The following is a 14791-nucleotide window of genomic DNA, read 5'->3' as shown; positions in this document are numbered from 1 at the left end:
AAACAAAAAATGAGAAACTTGAACTTTTAAAAAATACAAACATCTCTTTGAAAAGCTTTACCAAACTAAGCATAAGTGTGACTGATGTTTTAATATGCTCCTGCAAGACGATAGAAGATGTCTAAAATCTCCAATTTGAATAAATTAAGCGCTGTGGGGACAACCAACAATGCAGAAGAATTTATTAGTCAATAAGTACAAGATAAATATATTCAAGAGAAAGATAAATTGAGTATTAATGACAAATTAAAATATTAAATACTTTGTAATATATAGAAGGAAATTTAAATTTTGGAAATATAAACTTACAAACAAAGACAATGTACTTCTTTTTTTTATGGACTTAATTATAAGTGAATTTTAAACATTTAAACCATGTATTTAATATTTTTCGTATCACATGTATAAAATAAATAAAAGCTTAAGTACGAGTCATTTCGCATTAAAAATTTTTTAAGAACTTGAACAAGTTTTCAAGAATTTATAAGGAGCTCGTTTTTCACGCCACTTTAAAAATATAAATAACAAGAAATACAAGGAGTTTAAAGATTATTAAAATGTATAAGCATGATATATTTTAATTCGGTATAATTTCTTTATCTACGTTCAATTCTTCCCACCAAGGTGCGAAAATTTTTATTATATCACTAAATTTAGAATGTATTTGACAGACTACTACAAATTAGAGCATTTGTGATACACCTCGCGATATATGGTCACCACTCACCACTTCTAAGCCACTCCACTTAGTATATGGATCGATCCTCTAAGGCAAAAAAGAACAAAATTAAATTTCAAACTATGGTGTTTGGTGCATGTTTGGATTGGAGTCCACTCTTCATAATCCATTATAAATAGATTAGGATCATCACGCGGCACGACCCATACTCTCCCTCAATCATGAATTTTTGAAATCATAAGTTAAAAATTATTCTATTTCGAACCATATTTTAATTTGAGAGATGAATTTGATTTGTTCTTGACAAGTAAAAACTAATATCCTACTACTAAATCTTACTTGTTGGACTTCTTATCATATCACCTTCGTTACATGCAGGATTGATTACTTGATGAACTTGTTCTTGAATTTGATGCATGAATCTTCATGCAAATATTCATGTTTACGCACTGTAAAATGATAAAAATATTTTATGTCAAATCTTTGTCAAAATTTAATATCTATCAAAATCACTCATCAAATTCGATGTTATATCATAGAATATATGTCGTGTATTTATTTTTTTATTTACCATGCAATGAATAAATAGATTAGGTTAAAATCACGTAAAATATATAAATTTATTACTTTTCAAAATACTAGTGTTCATACCTTAACTCAGTAAATAAAGTCAGACTCAATAAAACAAAAAGGTCCACTAAGAAGGGTGGCCTCCACGACATGCCCGACCTCTTTAAAGAGGCCGGACACCGATAAAGGAGCTTAGCTCTACCTATCCAAAAATAAGTAACTGCCTCCTCAAATTTCGCTCACAATCTCAATCTTCACTAAAAAATAGATCCCAACAAACTCTCAAGATAAAAGAAACAGTTATCCATCAGAAAAGATGGAACTACTCTAACAAAGGTGGTTATCAACTCTACTATAAATACACTGACACTCCTCAGGTATGACCAATGTTATAATCTACTAAAAACCTTCCTAAAGCCCTTGTTAACTTAAGTATCGGAATCTCTTGCAAGTACCACCCCCACCTCCTTACGAGAAACTCGGATCTGTAGCACCTCGACATCAACAAGTCGGATGCTGCCACGCAAAGGGATCTGAACCTCATGTTCAGGCCCAAATCAACGTTTCAGGTAACCCTCAGAATATTGGCGCCATTGCCGGGGACCTGAGACTCAACCCCTAATTATGGCAGACCACCAATATGAAGACGGCCATACAGCCTCTGAATCCGAACCTGAGGCCCAACCAGAGGGTCATGCCATTATAATCTCTCCATCACAACAAACGCATATTCCTCATGAAGGGGAAACATCGAAAAATCTCCAGTCAAAGAGGATTCGGAGATCCACTACCCCAAAGACGGGGAATCTCCTCAAACGGTGGAGATACTAGGCCTAGTTCATGGTCAAAGAGAACGGCTAGAACAACCGGAGCACGAGGCTGAGTAACAACGGGAAGCAAAGTGGGAATTGTAGAGAGAAGTAAGACGACGAAGGGAGCTAGAAGAAAAACTCTTGAAGTTAGAGGCCGACCTTTGAAACCGAAGTAACCGAACAGATCGAGAAAAAATCTCCCTAGGTGGGGAAGATCTATTCATAAAAGAGATCAGGCGGGTTAAAGTTCCAAGAAATTTCAAAACTCTCAACATGGATCTATATGATGGGACGACTGATCCAAGATATCATCTCAGTTATTTCAAAAGCTAGATATACCTGGTTGACGCATTTGACACCACCCGTTGTAAAGCCTTCCCGACCACTTTGATTGTAAGAACTGGCTTAACTACTTTAATAAAATAATAATTTTAATTGCCCAGAATAGGTTCGAAAATATAGAGATGATATTTTAAAATTAAAAAGGTAAAATTTGAATTCAATGAATTTTTCTGAGTGGGAAAATGTATCTTTTGCGAAAAATTTTTGTTAAAATGCATACCGATGCCTAAGCCGGCAGTACCGGCACTAGTCTATCTGGTACTACGTATTTTAGAAAATAAGATTTTAAAAATTGAATTTATTATTTTGAAAGGACAAAAATAATTTAGAATTGAAAATCGGGCACTAATCTTAAAGGTTTTGGCCCAAAGTGGGCCAAACGGACCTAAAATGGTAACAGGTTAGACCGAGCCCAGGTTGGGCCCAAACCCAACATATATAAATCCCTTTTAATGAGCATTCAGCTCATTCTTGCCCTAATTTGAAGAGAGGGGCGCTGTTGGTAGTGAAGGGAGAAGAGAAGAGAAGTTACCATTCATCTTCTCCTTCATTTGGCCATAACTTGAGCTACGGAGCTCCGATTGACGAGCTGTTTGCGGTCACGTGAAGCTCTCACCAAGCTCTTCAATTATATTTAAACAAAGTAGTAAGCAACTCGAATCCCAAGCTCCAATTTTCTGTTCTTTGACAAATTCGAGTTGTGGCTTTGTTAGAATGAGATTTTCATGATTTTGTTTGTTTAGGGGTGATCAAGTATTAGAATATTGTTGGATTTTGCTCCTAATATCGTTGGATAAGTTAAGGTCTCACTAAATCCTTGTGTTTAGTTATTTTTGTGAACCCTAGATTTGATGTTGGTATATGGTATGATGTTATATTGAGTTTGGTGTTTGATAGAGTTGGTCGAGGCTTTTGGATCGAGCTTGGTGGCTTTGTTTTGGTGCTTGGTGCATTTTGGGAATCGGCCAAGGTATGGTTTCGGTTTTCTTTATGTAATATGTCATATTTCTGGACACTTAGGCTAGTTGACCTTAAGATAGGATTGATTGATGGTTGTGTATGATTAATTATATGTGAAATTATGTTTGATGATGAAGAGGATGCCATGAAGTGTTAGAATGTGTGATATATGAAATATGATGAATATATGATAAATATTGATGTTGAATATGATTTTGATGGGTGGTGGTTGATATTGATGATGATATTGGGTTTTGGATATTGTGGTTGGTGTTAATATTGAATGGTGGTGAATGAGGTTGAGATATTGATTTATGGATTGTGAATTTTTGTTGAATTATGGTGGAAAGAGTAAGTGAAATGGGTGTTGAGTTGATTGAAGTGTAATAGAATGGTAAAGTATAGTGTGTGGTAGTGTTTTATGATGTTTGGGTATGTTTTGGTTTGGTTTGGTTGTGAATTTTGGAAGTTTGAGAACCTAGCAAATTTTTTGTAAACACCAATTTTTGGTGAACTTTGACGAATTATAACTTGAGCCTCTGTTTTTTAAATTGGTTGAAATTTGTCTTAAATTAAAGTTCAGTTAAAGATCTTTAAATTAGTATAAATTTGTCCTTGTGCTTTCATGTTCCTTGTCACGAATTTGGATCATGCCATTCACATTTAAACACGCACATCTTGTACGTAGTGTGACAAAAATACTCAAATTGAATTATATTGTAAAACACACCAAACCAATCAGAATTACAACCGTCTGAAGCCCACGAATCCAAACTCCGGTGTTATCTATTTTCTTTCCAATCGACCACTATAAATAATGGAACCAATATCCATTAACATTGTATATCGGATAGCTTGTACCCTTATTCATTGGGCCCCAACTAAGTGCAACTAGTTCCTAATCTGTTATCTCAATTAGATGCACACTACGTATTCTCTAAACCAATGTAAAAAATTGTTTAATAAGGTATCAAAATTTGTCTCTTGGAATAGCCTATATGATAGAATAGGATAAAAAAGTTTTGATTAGATTAAGAAGTTAGTATCTACTGATTGCAATATTTACAAAGACTTAAAAAACTCAACATGCAGTAGGGTGAAATCTGATCATAGTTAAGCAATATATGTAGATGTGCGGTATTAATTTCCTTCTGCTCTAACTAGTAGTCACTGCCCGCACCAATTGCAGCTCCTTCTGGAGCAAAGATTGAATATGTTTTCCACTTGATGAGGATTTTTCCCTCTCATTTTTCTTTTCAACCCTTGTTCTACATGGCTCAACATAAGCTGAAAATAGAGTGAACAAAATGCAAATGTTTCCTTAGCTAGGAATGCTTCACAGATGGTGCCCTCAATCTGAGCTTTGTTCTTCACGGTACGCTTGAATGAACCAATCATCCTCTTAAATGGCTACATCCACCTAAATTGGACCTCCCCATATAGTATTACTTCATACAGTAGGTGGATTGCTAAGTGTTCCAAACATAAGAAAAAAGATGGAGGAAATATCCTCTTTAGCTTACAAAGTATGATGGAAATATTTTTGTCCATTACTATGAGATCATTAATACTAAGTTTTGTAGTACATAACTCCTTAAAGAACTCACTTATTTCTATAAGGAGTTTCCAGTTATTGGTTGGAAGTTCTCAAAATGTGACAGGAAGCAAAAACTCCATGAAGACATGACAATCATGACTATTCAACCCAACAAGCTTACCCTATGAGACATTTGTACACCTGCTCAAGTTAGAGGTTTAACCATTAGGAAACCTCAATCCTCTAATCTACTTACAAATATTTTGTCTCTGACATCCCTTTGTTAGAGCAAACACCGCCTTTGTGTACCCCATCGCCCATTCTCAAATCTCTTTAAGTTTAGATCTGGCCGCCTACAAATGTCTACCAAGTCTAACCTAGCTTTATCGTTATTCTTTGTTTGTTCATTGTCCATTACTGTGTGCATGATATTATCAAACACATTTTTTAATGTGCATCACATCAAGACAATGTCGAACTAAGTTGTCTTTTCAAGAAGACAACTCCCAAAATATACTTTGTTTTGTCCAATTATGCCCCTTGCCATATCCCGGAGGTCTCAAACCTGCCCTGTTATCGACGATCCTTGGGATTCTACTTTCCAAAATTTCCTAATACCTAACCTCACGGATACCTCTTCTTGTTTAATTGTATTTCTTTTAAACGAGTCCTTGTTGCGCCGAAAAGGATGATGTATGTCGAGGAATCTTTAATGGCAATCAAATCACGAATTCTTAGCGCCATTAGTCAACCAAAATGCCTTTGTATCCTCTATACAAAAGGGACATGCCATTCTTCTCTGAGTGGACAAACCTGACAACATCCCGTATGCAGAAAAGTCGTTAATGGTCCACATCAACTTAGCATGCAATTGAAAGTTTGTCTTTGTCGAAATATCGTACATTTCTATTTCATGGATCCACAACTCCTTTAACTCATCCACCAAGGACTGCAAGAAGATATCTATTTTGGTCTTTGGATTGCTGGGATCAGGTATGATGCAAGTTAGGAACATGTATGTGTCCTTTATGCACATTTTGGGACTCAGGTTATAAGGTGTCACCACTACAAGCCAACAAGAGTACGTGTTACCATGTGACAGGTGCGTCATGATTCTATCATCTCTTTTGTTGTTACTATGCCAGGTCATGTGAGGGCTCGAACTCATCGATGCATACAATCATTTTAGCTTAGGGATTAAGGACAAGTAGTGCATCCGTTTTCATTGGAACTTTCTTTTACCGCCGTTTACCAATCTATTCTCTCTCGGCTTGAAACCTTAGTGACCCACAAAATCTACATTTATTTAGGTATTTATCCCTCTTGTAATACAACATACAACCATTCAAACAACAATCAATTTTCACCAAATTTTGACCTAATTTCGAAACTAAATTCTTTGCTTCGTAGTGGCTCAAGGGGATGCCAATGGTCCCGATAGGTATCAATTCGTTGCAAAGGGTGGCCCACTTATCAAAATAATTTTGGGCATGATTTGACTCTGACATAATACTCATCATTCTAACATATGCAGATAACTTTGAATGAATGCACCCCTCGAACAAAGGTTTCGCGGCAGATTCTAACAGATGACAAAATCTCTTTGCCTCCGGGTTAGGTTCATGTTCAACCTCTTCCAACTCCATAACACCTATTGCATCAAACACCATCTCATTATATCTATCTTGGTTAACCTCCCAATTAATTTCTTCCATGTTTAGTTCTCTCACCACCCGAACTCTCGTTGATCGACCATCAGACCTATTCAAATTCAAGGTAGACCGGTTAATTCCCTGCTTGTCCACTTCTCCGTGTTCTGTCCACATCCAATATCCATTCTTGAACCTATTACGGTAGAGGTGAAGCATTATATCTGAAAGCCCTAACCACTTAGCAGCCGATACTTATGACATGGACATCTAGATATCCCTTTAGACTTAAATGGTTTCATGCTGAAGACACATGCGCAACAAACGCATCAACCCCCTCAAAGAATTCAGGTTTTAAACCCACCCCCATCCACCATTATTCCTATCATACATCCATAAACGATGACTTGAAATCATATTGCAACACACACCCTAGAATTCAACCAATAACACAACTTGTTAACATTTTTAGAAAATTCGGCATAGTGTACCCTATAATTAGAATCTTCCGTCAAATACAATTATTTTCTGACAAATAAAACATGTTTTAAATAATTTAAACGATAAATTGGCATAACTTCTCCTTAATTCAGAGACATTCATCAAATAAATATAATAGTTTTCACAGAGAAAACAACTGCAGGCATAAATTATAATATACACACATTCAATAAAATATCAAATCCTAACTGTTTTAGTGCATAATCTCTTATAACTCCATAATTTTCTAGCAAACAAGGGTTTCAAGAAGCCGCCATTACACGACCTTCTCCCACTTCTATCCTAAAACTCTATCCTAGGAAAAATAAGTCCAACATAAAATTTAAAAAATTTATTATATTCAAAGATAGAAAACTAACCTAAAAAGGACAACTTATTAAATCACAAGCTAAAACTAATTTAAAAATAAATTTGAAAGAATAAGTAAAGCTTATTATTCTAATTAATTAAAACTTAATTCTAATTTCACCAAACTAACAACAGAAATTACAAAAATAAGCGACATAAGTTTAATGCAATTGAAAGAAACTCATTCATCACCAAACTAAACTAAAATCTTCCAACAATTCAAGCACTATTAATCTCACCGTACTTAACCTACCCTAACATTATTTAATTTTTACTTATGTTAAATAAACACAATAATCCTAATCATACAATTCATTAAACAAATTTAACCTATAATTTAACAAAAATCCTAATAAAATTCTAAACTCAAAATAATTTAAAAAAAATAAAACAACCATGCCAACAATAAATCTGATGATAGTGGCTATAGGGTCTCTTTAACGTGGTGGTGACAGCGGTGACAGTGGTGGCAACGTGAATAGCAACTGTGGCAGAGGATGTGTCGGGGATAGCAGTAGCAGAATCGACAACGACATGAAGCGGTGGCGACAACGGGTGCTCCAAGCGATGGCGGCGACGACGACGACGACGTGCTCCCAGCAGTCACAACAGTGACAACTTCGACAACAAAGGAGAGAGAAGATGAGACAAGAGAGAGAGAGAGAGAGAGAGGGGGAGAAAAGAGAGAGACAGTGTTCGCAGAAGTAAGGGGAAGAGTTTTGTGTTTGAATTTTACCCCAATTTTACCGTTAATCTGCCGTTAAATTACCAAAATGACGCGTTTCACTAAACGTTGATACTGCAGAATATACCGACGAAAAATCCGATGGTAAAATTGGTACGGGTGAGTTATGTTTTTGCACCAATAATTACCATCGACGTTAGCAACGGAAAAGCTATTCCAACAATAATCTTTTCTGGCGACAAATTTCTCCTTCTTTCCATCAAAAGCTGTTCCAAATTCTGATGGTACTCGGCACTTTTTTTGTAGTGTGTGCTTTATCACATGTGATGAGTTTGGAAAACTCCAAATTAAATTGATGATGATCAAACATTATTAACATAATTAATTGCAAAATTATTAATTTGATTTTAATTCATATGTGTTAATTAAATATTTTTGCTGTGCAGATTTTACTATTGGGCCAAAAAATAGCAAGCCTAAGATGTTGAAAGAGAATCAGCCTTGGTTATAAAAATATTAAATGTTGTGGCTGAATTGTTATTACTCTTGTTGGGCCAAATTTAATTATTAGCCCAAAATCAACTTTGAAGAAAAGATCCACTAGCTTGGTCCGAAATCAAAAAAAAGGAAATGGGGCACAATATTTTTCTTTACTCATTTAACATGATGAAATCCATTTTCTTTAATGCTGCATGCTTCAACGGATCACACTTATACTTTTGGTGGAATTCAAATTTTTATTAAGTGAAGTTAATGCAGACTTTGGAACCATGAGAGAGAAACAGCAATTGATTTGATTGCTATCATTAGTACTACACGCTACCTAAAGCAAAAAGGGAAGTAAATTAATTCATTTTGATTTTTTCATTCAAATCCATTAAAAGTTTTCTCTCTTCTCTCTCTTCTCTCTCATAACTCTCGGTCACTTCACAGAGAAGAAGATGGAAGCTTTTGCAAGATATCAGAGTGAAGAAGAAGAAGCTAGAAGCAAGCCAGGAGCCATTGTGATGATGGCATCAAGAAAAAGAAAATCTGAAGTATGTTGTGGCTAAGATCTTTACTACAAAAGGCAAGATGTGGTGAAGTAATCTTAAGCTCCTCATACCCTAAAATGGAAGAAGATCATTTCGGTCAGAGGAAGAAGATCCTTGGAGGGATGGCTTATCTCAGCTTTTGATCAACCACCACAGGAGGTAGCTACTGTAGCTACGTGGAGGATGAGACAGAAGTTAGAGCAGAAGAAGCTGTCATCATCAAGAACTCATCAAGGGCTAGGAATTTTTCTTGGAGTGCAAGTCAAGATGGAAGGCCCGAATTGATTGAGCTTGGTGCAAAGGGAAGACACAGAGGTAATTGTATGTTGGTTATAGCATTCGGTTTCCTCTCCTCTCCCTCTGGCCGAACCGGTTTTGCATGAAGAAGAAGAAGTTGGCTCGGTTAAGAGCTTCAACCTTGGAGGCTTCCCCTTCTATAAATAAGGGTGAACAGCCAGGGCTTGAGGCAAGGAGTGATAGTGCAAGGCACAGAGTTCTCAAAGCTACCTAAGCTAACAGAAGTTCTTCTCCTTCAATGTTCTTCATTTTGTAATTTTTCTGTTTAATTTTGTCTGTCTTGAGTCTCGTGGAAAAAGGCAAACAGTGAGGTTTGTAAGAAAAAGCCATAGAGCGGAAAAAGGAAGAGAGTGCAAAATTAAAAGAAAAAGCCATAGATGTCCTTAAAGGTCATTTGTACATCTGTGTTGTGTTTCATGATTCTGTGGGAATCCCTTGCAAGTTGGGTTAGCACTTAGCAGTTGAAACCTTGGCAGTGACCAAGTCAAGTTCAGGATTGGGGATTAGATTCTGGACTTGTCCCGGATAGGAAGGGTAGTTCCTAGGGAGAATTGGTGTATGTAATCATGATGATTATAGTGAAATTCCATCATTGTTGTGATGGAGACTGGATGTATGCTGTATTACACTTAGCAGCTGAACCAGAATACATCTTGGTGTGATTTTCTCTCTCTTCTACTCCATTTCTGTTCTCTGCTGTGTAGGAGATAAAAATGAAAAATATCTCCTGTCTGGTTACGAGACAAAAAGAAAAAGTCTCTTGACTAGGCACGAGACAAAAATAAGAAATATCTCCTCAAGTGTTCTGAAAGGACAGCAAGTGTTATTAAGCGAAAAAGGGGCTAAGATTCAACCCCCCCTTCTCTTAGCCACTGATAAACCATCAATTGGTATCAGAGCTTGCTCTCAAAGAGATCAAGCTTTGCAGCTTGGAGAAAATATTCACATGGCAGAAAACAGTAGCTCAAACTTGGTGTCTTACAATCTGACAGAAGTACAGTCAAGCAATAGACCTCCTCTCTTCAATGGGAAGAACTATACCTATTGGAAGGAGAGAATGAAGATTTTTGTGCAAGCAGTAGATTACAAACTATGGAAGATCATCCTGGAGGGTCCTCAATATCCAACCACCACAAGTGCTGAAGGAGTAGTCTCCCTTAAACCAGAAGCCAGTTGGACCGAAGAAGACAGATAGAAGGTGGAGCTTAATGTCAAGGCTATCAACTTGCTCAACTGTGTAATCAGCTTCGAGAAATACCGACGGGTATCATGATGCACAATGGCAAAGGAAATCTGGGACAAACTTCAAGTCACTCATGAAGGAACCACCATAGTAAAGAAGACCAGGATAGACATGTTGAACAGAGAATATAAAATGTTCTCAATGATGGAAGGAGAATCAATAGATGAAATGTTTGAAAGATTCAACATCATCATTGTTGACTTGGATGCTATGGGAATAAAGAGTCTTGAGATGTCTCACAAAAGAGTGGGAAACAAAAGCATTAATAATATCTGAGAGTAGTGGTCTTGATTCCATGACATATGACGATTTGAGAGGAAACTTACTTACATTTGAAAATACATATTTGAAAAAAGATACAAAAAAGAAAGGAATAGCTTTCACATCTGTTACTAACCCCCTGGATGATGAATCCAATGATTATTCTTCTGAAAATAAATTTGTTTTGTTTGCCAAAAAATTCAGAAAAATGGTGAAACTCAAGGAAAGAAGCAAAGGAGGCAGTTCTAGCAAACAAAAGAAAGATTTCAGCAAAGTGATCTACTACAACTGCAAAGAGACTGGCCATTTCAAATCTGACTGTCCTAAGTTGAAAAAGGAAGAGAAGGCAAAGAAGGGAAGGAAGAAAGGACTGATGGCTTCTTGGGAGGACTTGGAAAACGACTCAGAGGATGATGAAGAATCAGAAACCAAGTCCCAACCATGTCTCATGGCAGATCACGTTGAACAGGTAGTCTCTCATAATCCTGACACTGAAGATCTTCATCTTATGATAGAACACCTTTTTGAAAAAATTAGATGCTTCTTGCTTGATAACCAAGATCTTGAACAACAAATCACCATTCTTAAAGCTGAAAATGGTTTCCTCAAAGATAAATTAAGGGAGGCTAAAACTGCTGTTGAACTTGTTGAAGAAAACAAGCAGTTAAAAGCTCAACTTAAAAGCTGTGAAAGTAATCATTCTGTGGTGGCATATGTAAACTGTTTTAAAGAAAATGAAGAGTTGCTTAAAGAGGTCAAAAGGCTTAAAGAAGACTTTGCCAAGTTCACTCAAAGTTCTGAAAATCTAAATCAAATCTTGGCTAGTCAAAAACCTCTTTATGATAAAGCTGGCTTGGGTTTTCACAAAGCTTTCAAATCTGTTGAAAACTTTTCTTTTGAAAACATGGCTTCATCTTCTAATGATACAAGGTTTCAAAACCCAACAAGCTTTAACAAAATAGCAACTCCAAGATTTTGTAGACTATGCAACCGGAATGGTCACTTTCCCATTCAATGTTTCTTTGGTGAAAGAATGATTGGTAACAAAGTTTGTAAAATTATTTTTGACTACAATGGATTGGGACAAAGAAGATGGTTTAACGTGAAAGGATCCAAGAAGATTTGGATACCTAAGGTCACTTGAGCTTATTTTGTAGGTGTGCCTAGCATCCAAGCGAAAGGACAACATGTAGTACATGGATAGTGGATGCTCTAGGCATATGACCAAAAAGGCAACCTTCTTCATTATGCTTGATGAGTATGATGGAGGGTTTGTCACTTTCGGTGATGATGGTAAAGGAAAAATAGTGGCCGTTGAAAAAGTTGGTAAAAGCTTCTCATCTTCTATAAATGATGTTCTTCTTGTTGATGGTTTGAAACACAATTTACTAAATATAAGCCAATTATGTGATCTTGGATATGAAGTTATTTTTAGAAAATTGGTGTGCTTAGTTATTTGTGAAAAATCTGGGAATATTTTGTTTGAAGCTAAGAGATGTAATAATGTGTATGGATTGACTCTTGAAGATTTAAAAGATCAAAATGTAACATGCTTTACCTCTCTTGAATCTGAAAAATGGCTATGGCATAAGAAATTGGGTCATGCAAGCATGTACCAAATTTCTAAGCTTGTTAAGAAAAACTTGGTAAGAGGAATTCCAAACATTAAATTTGATAAAGATATTACTTGTGATGCTTGTCAATTAGGCAAACAAGTAAAAACCTCTTTTAAACCAATAGATGGAATTTCTACCAAGAGGCCATTAGAAATGTTGCACATTGATCTTTTTGGTCCCACAAGAACTCAAAGCTTAGGAGCTAAACACTATGGCTTAGTAGTGGTAGATGATTACTTTAGATTCGGTTGGGTACTTTTCCTTGCTCATAAGAATGATGCTTTCCATTCTTTTTCAACCATTTGTAAAAGAATTCAAAATGAAAAATATTTAAAAATTGCTCACTTGAGAAGTGATCATGGAAAAGAATTTGAAAATCAGGATTTTGAAAAATTTTGTGATGATTTTGGAATTGCACATAACTTTTCATGCCTTAGAACTCCTCAACAAAATGGGGTAGTTGAAAGAAAGAATAGAAGCTTTCAAGAAATGACTAGGCCTATGCTTTGTGAAAATGATGTTCCAAAATTTTTGTGGGCTGAAGCTGTAAATACAACTTGTTATATTTTGAATAGAACAATCATTAGGAAAGGTTTAAAGAAAACACCCTATGAGCTATGGAAATGAACCCCACCAAATCTTAAGTATTTCCATATTTTTGGATGTAAATGCTTTGTACTTAATAATAAAGAGAATCTTGGTAAATTTGATCCAAAATCCTATGAAGAAATGTTTGTTGGATACTCTACCACTAGCAAAGCATATAAAATTTATCTCAAAGATCATAGGACCATAGAAGAATCCATACACGTTTCTTTTTGTGATACTAATGCAATTCCCAGTGCTCCTTTAGATGATGATACAGGTAGTGAAGCAGAAACAAGCCATCAACCAAGTAGAGAAGGTCCCAATGCTGTCCCAAGTGAAGAATCTCTCCATCTAATTTTGTCTCATCAGGATAGAGGAGATATTTCTGTTTTGTCTCCTGAGCCAGTAAGAGAATCTGGAACAGAACCGCCTGCTGAGGCTCATCAAAGCTCATCTTTACTCCGAAAACCAAGAGAATGGAAGTCTATGAGGAGTTATCCACATGATTTTATCATAGGTGATCCTTCCCAAGGAGTAACAACAAGATCCTCAACCAAAAAGCAAACCAAACGAAACAATTTTGCTTTCTTGTCTCAAATGGAGCCTAACAATGTGAAGCAAGCTCTTGAAAATCCTTCTTGGGTCAAAGCCATGCAAGAAGAGCTAGCTCAATTTGACAAGAATGAGGTTTGGACACTAGTACCTCATCCGGATGGTAAGTAGGTAACGGGTACTAAGTGGGTTTTCAAAAATAAATTAGGTGAGGATGGAGAGGTTGTTCGTAACAAGGTTAGATTAGTGGCCCAAGGTTACGATCAAGAAGAGGGTATTGATTTTGATGAGTCCTTTGCTCCGGTAGCAAGAATGGAAGCAATTAGATTGCTTCTTGCCTATACTGCCCATAAAGATTTTAAAATGTTCCAAATGGATGTCAAATGTGCTTTCCTTAATGGCTTTATAGATAGAGAAGTGTTTGTGGCACAACCCCCCAGTTTTGAAGATAAAGAATTTCCTAATCATGTTTTCAAACTTTTAAAGGCTCTTTATGGCCTTAGGCAAGCTCCAAGAGCTTGGTATGAAAGGCTTAGTGCCTTCTTATTGGAAAATCACTTCCAAAGGGGTACTACTGACACTACTTTATTTATTAAAGTATCTAATGATGACATTCTTCTGGTTCAAGTTTATGTGGATGATATAGTGTTTGGATCGGCCAATGAATCCTTGTGTGAAGAGTTTGGAAAACTCATGACTAGTGAGTTTGAAATGAGTTTAATGGGAGAATTAACTTTCTTCCTTGGTCTCCAAATCAAACAAACTCCTAGTGGCACTTTTATTCACCAAGAAAAGTATGCTAAAGAATTAATCAAGAAATTTGGCCTAGAAAACTCCAAACCTATGGGAACACCAATGCATCCAAACACTAAGCTTGATAAAGATGATGATGGCAAAGATGTGGATGAAACCCGGTATAGAGGAATGATAGGTTCACTCATGTATCTTACCTCCTTTAGACCGGACATTGTTCAAAGTATGGATGTATGTTCAAGATTTCAATCTCACCCAAAAGAATCCCATCTTTCGGCCTTAAACGCATCATTAGATACATTAAGGGGAACTAGTGATTGTGGCTTATGGTATCCAAAATCTGATGATTTTTGTGCAGGAGGAT

This window comes from Arachis ipaensis, chromosome B3, assembly GCF_059453495.1.
Source record: "Arachis ipaensis isolate K30076 ecotype BB chromosome B3, ASM5945349v1, whole genome shotgun sequence".
NCBI lineage: Eukaryota > Viridiplantae > Streptophyta > Magnoliopsida > Fabales > Fabaceae > Arachis > Arachis ipaensis.
This window is presented reverse-complemented; position numbering follows the sequence as displayed.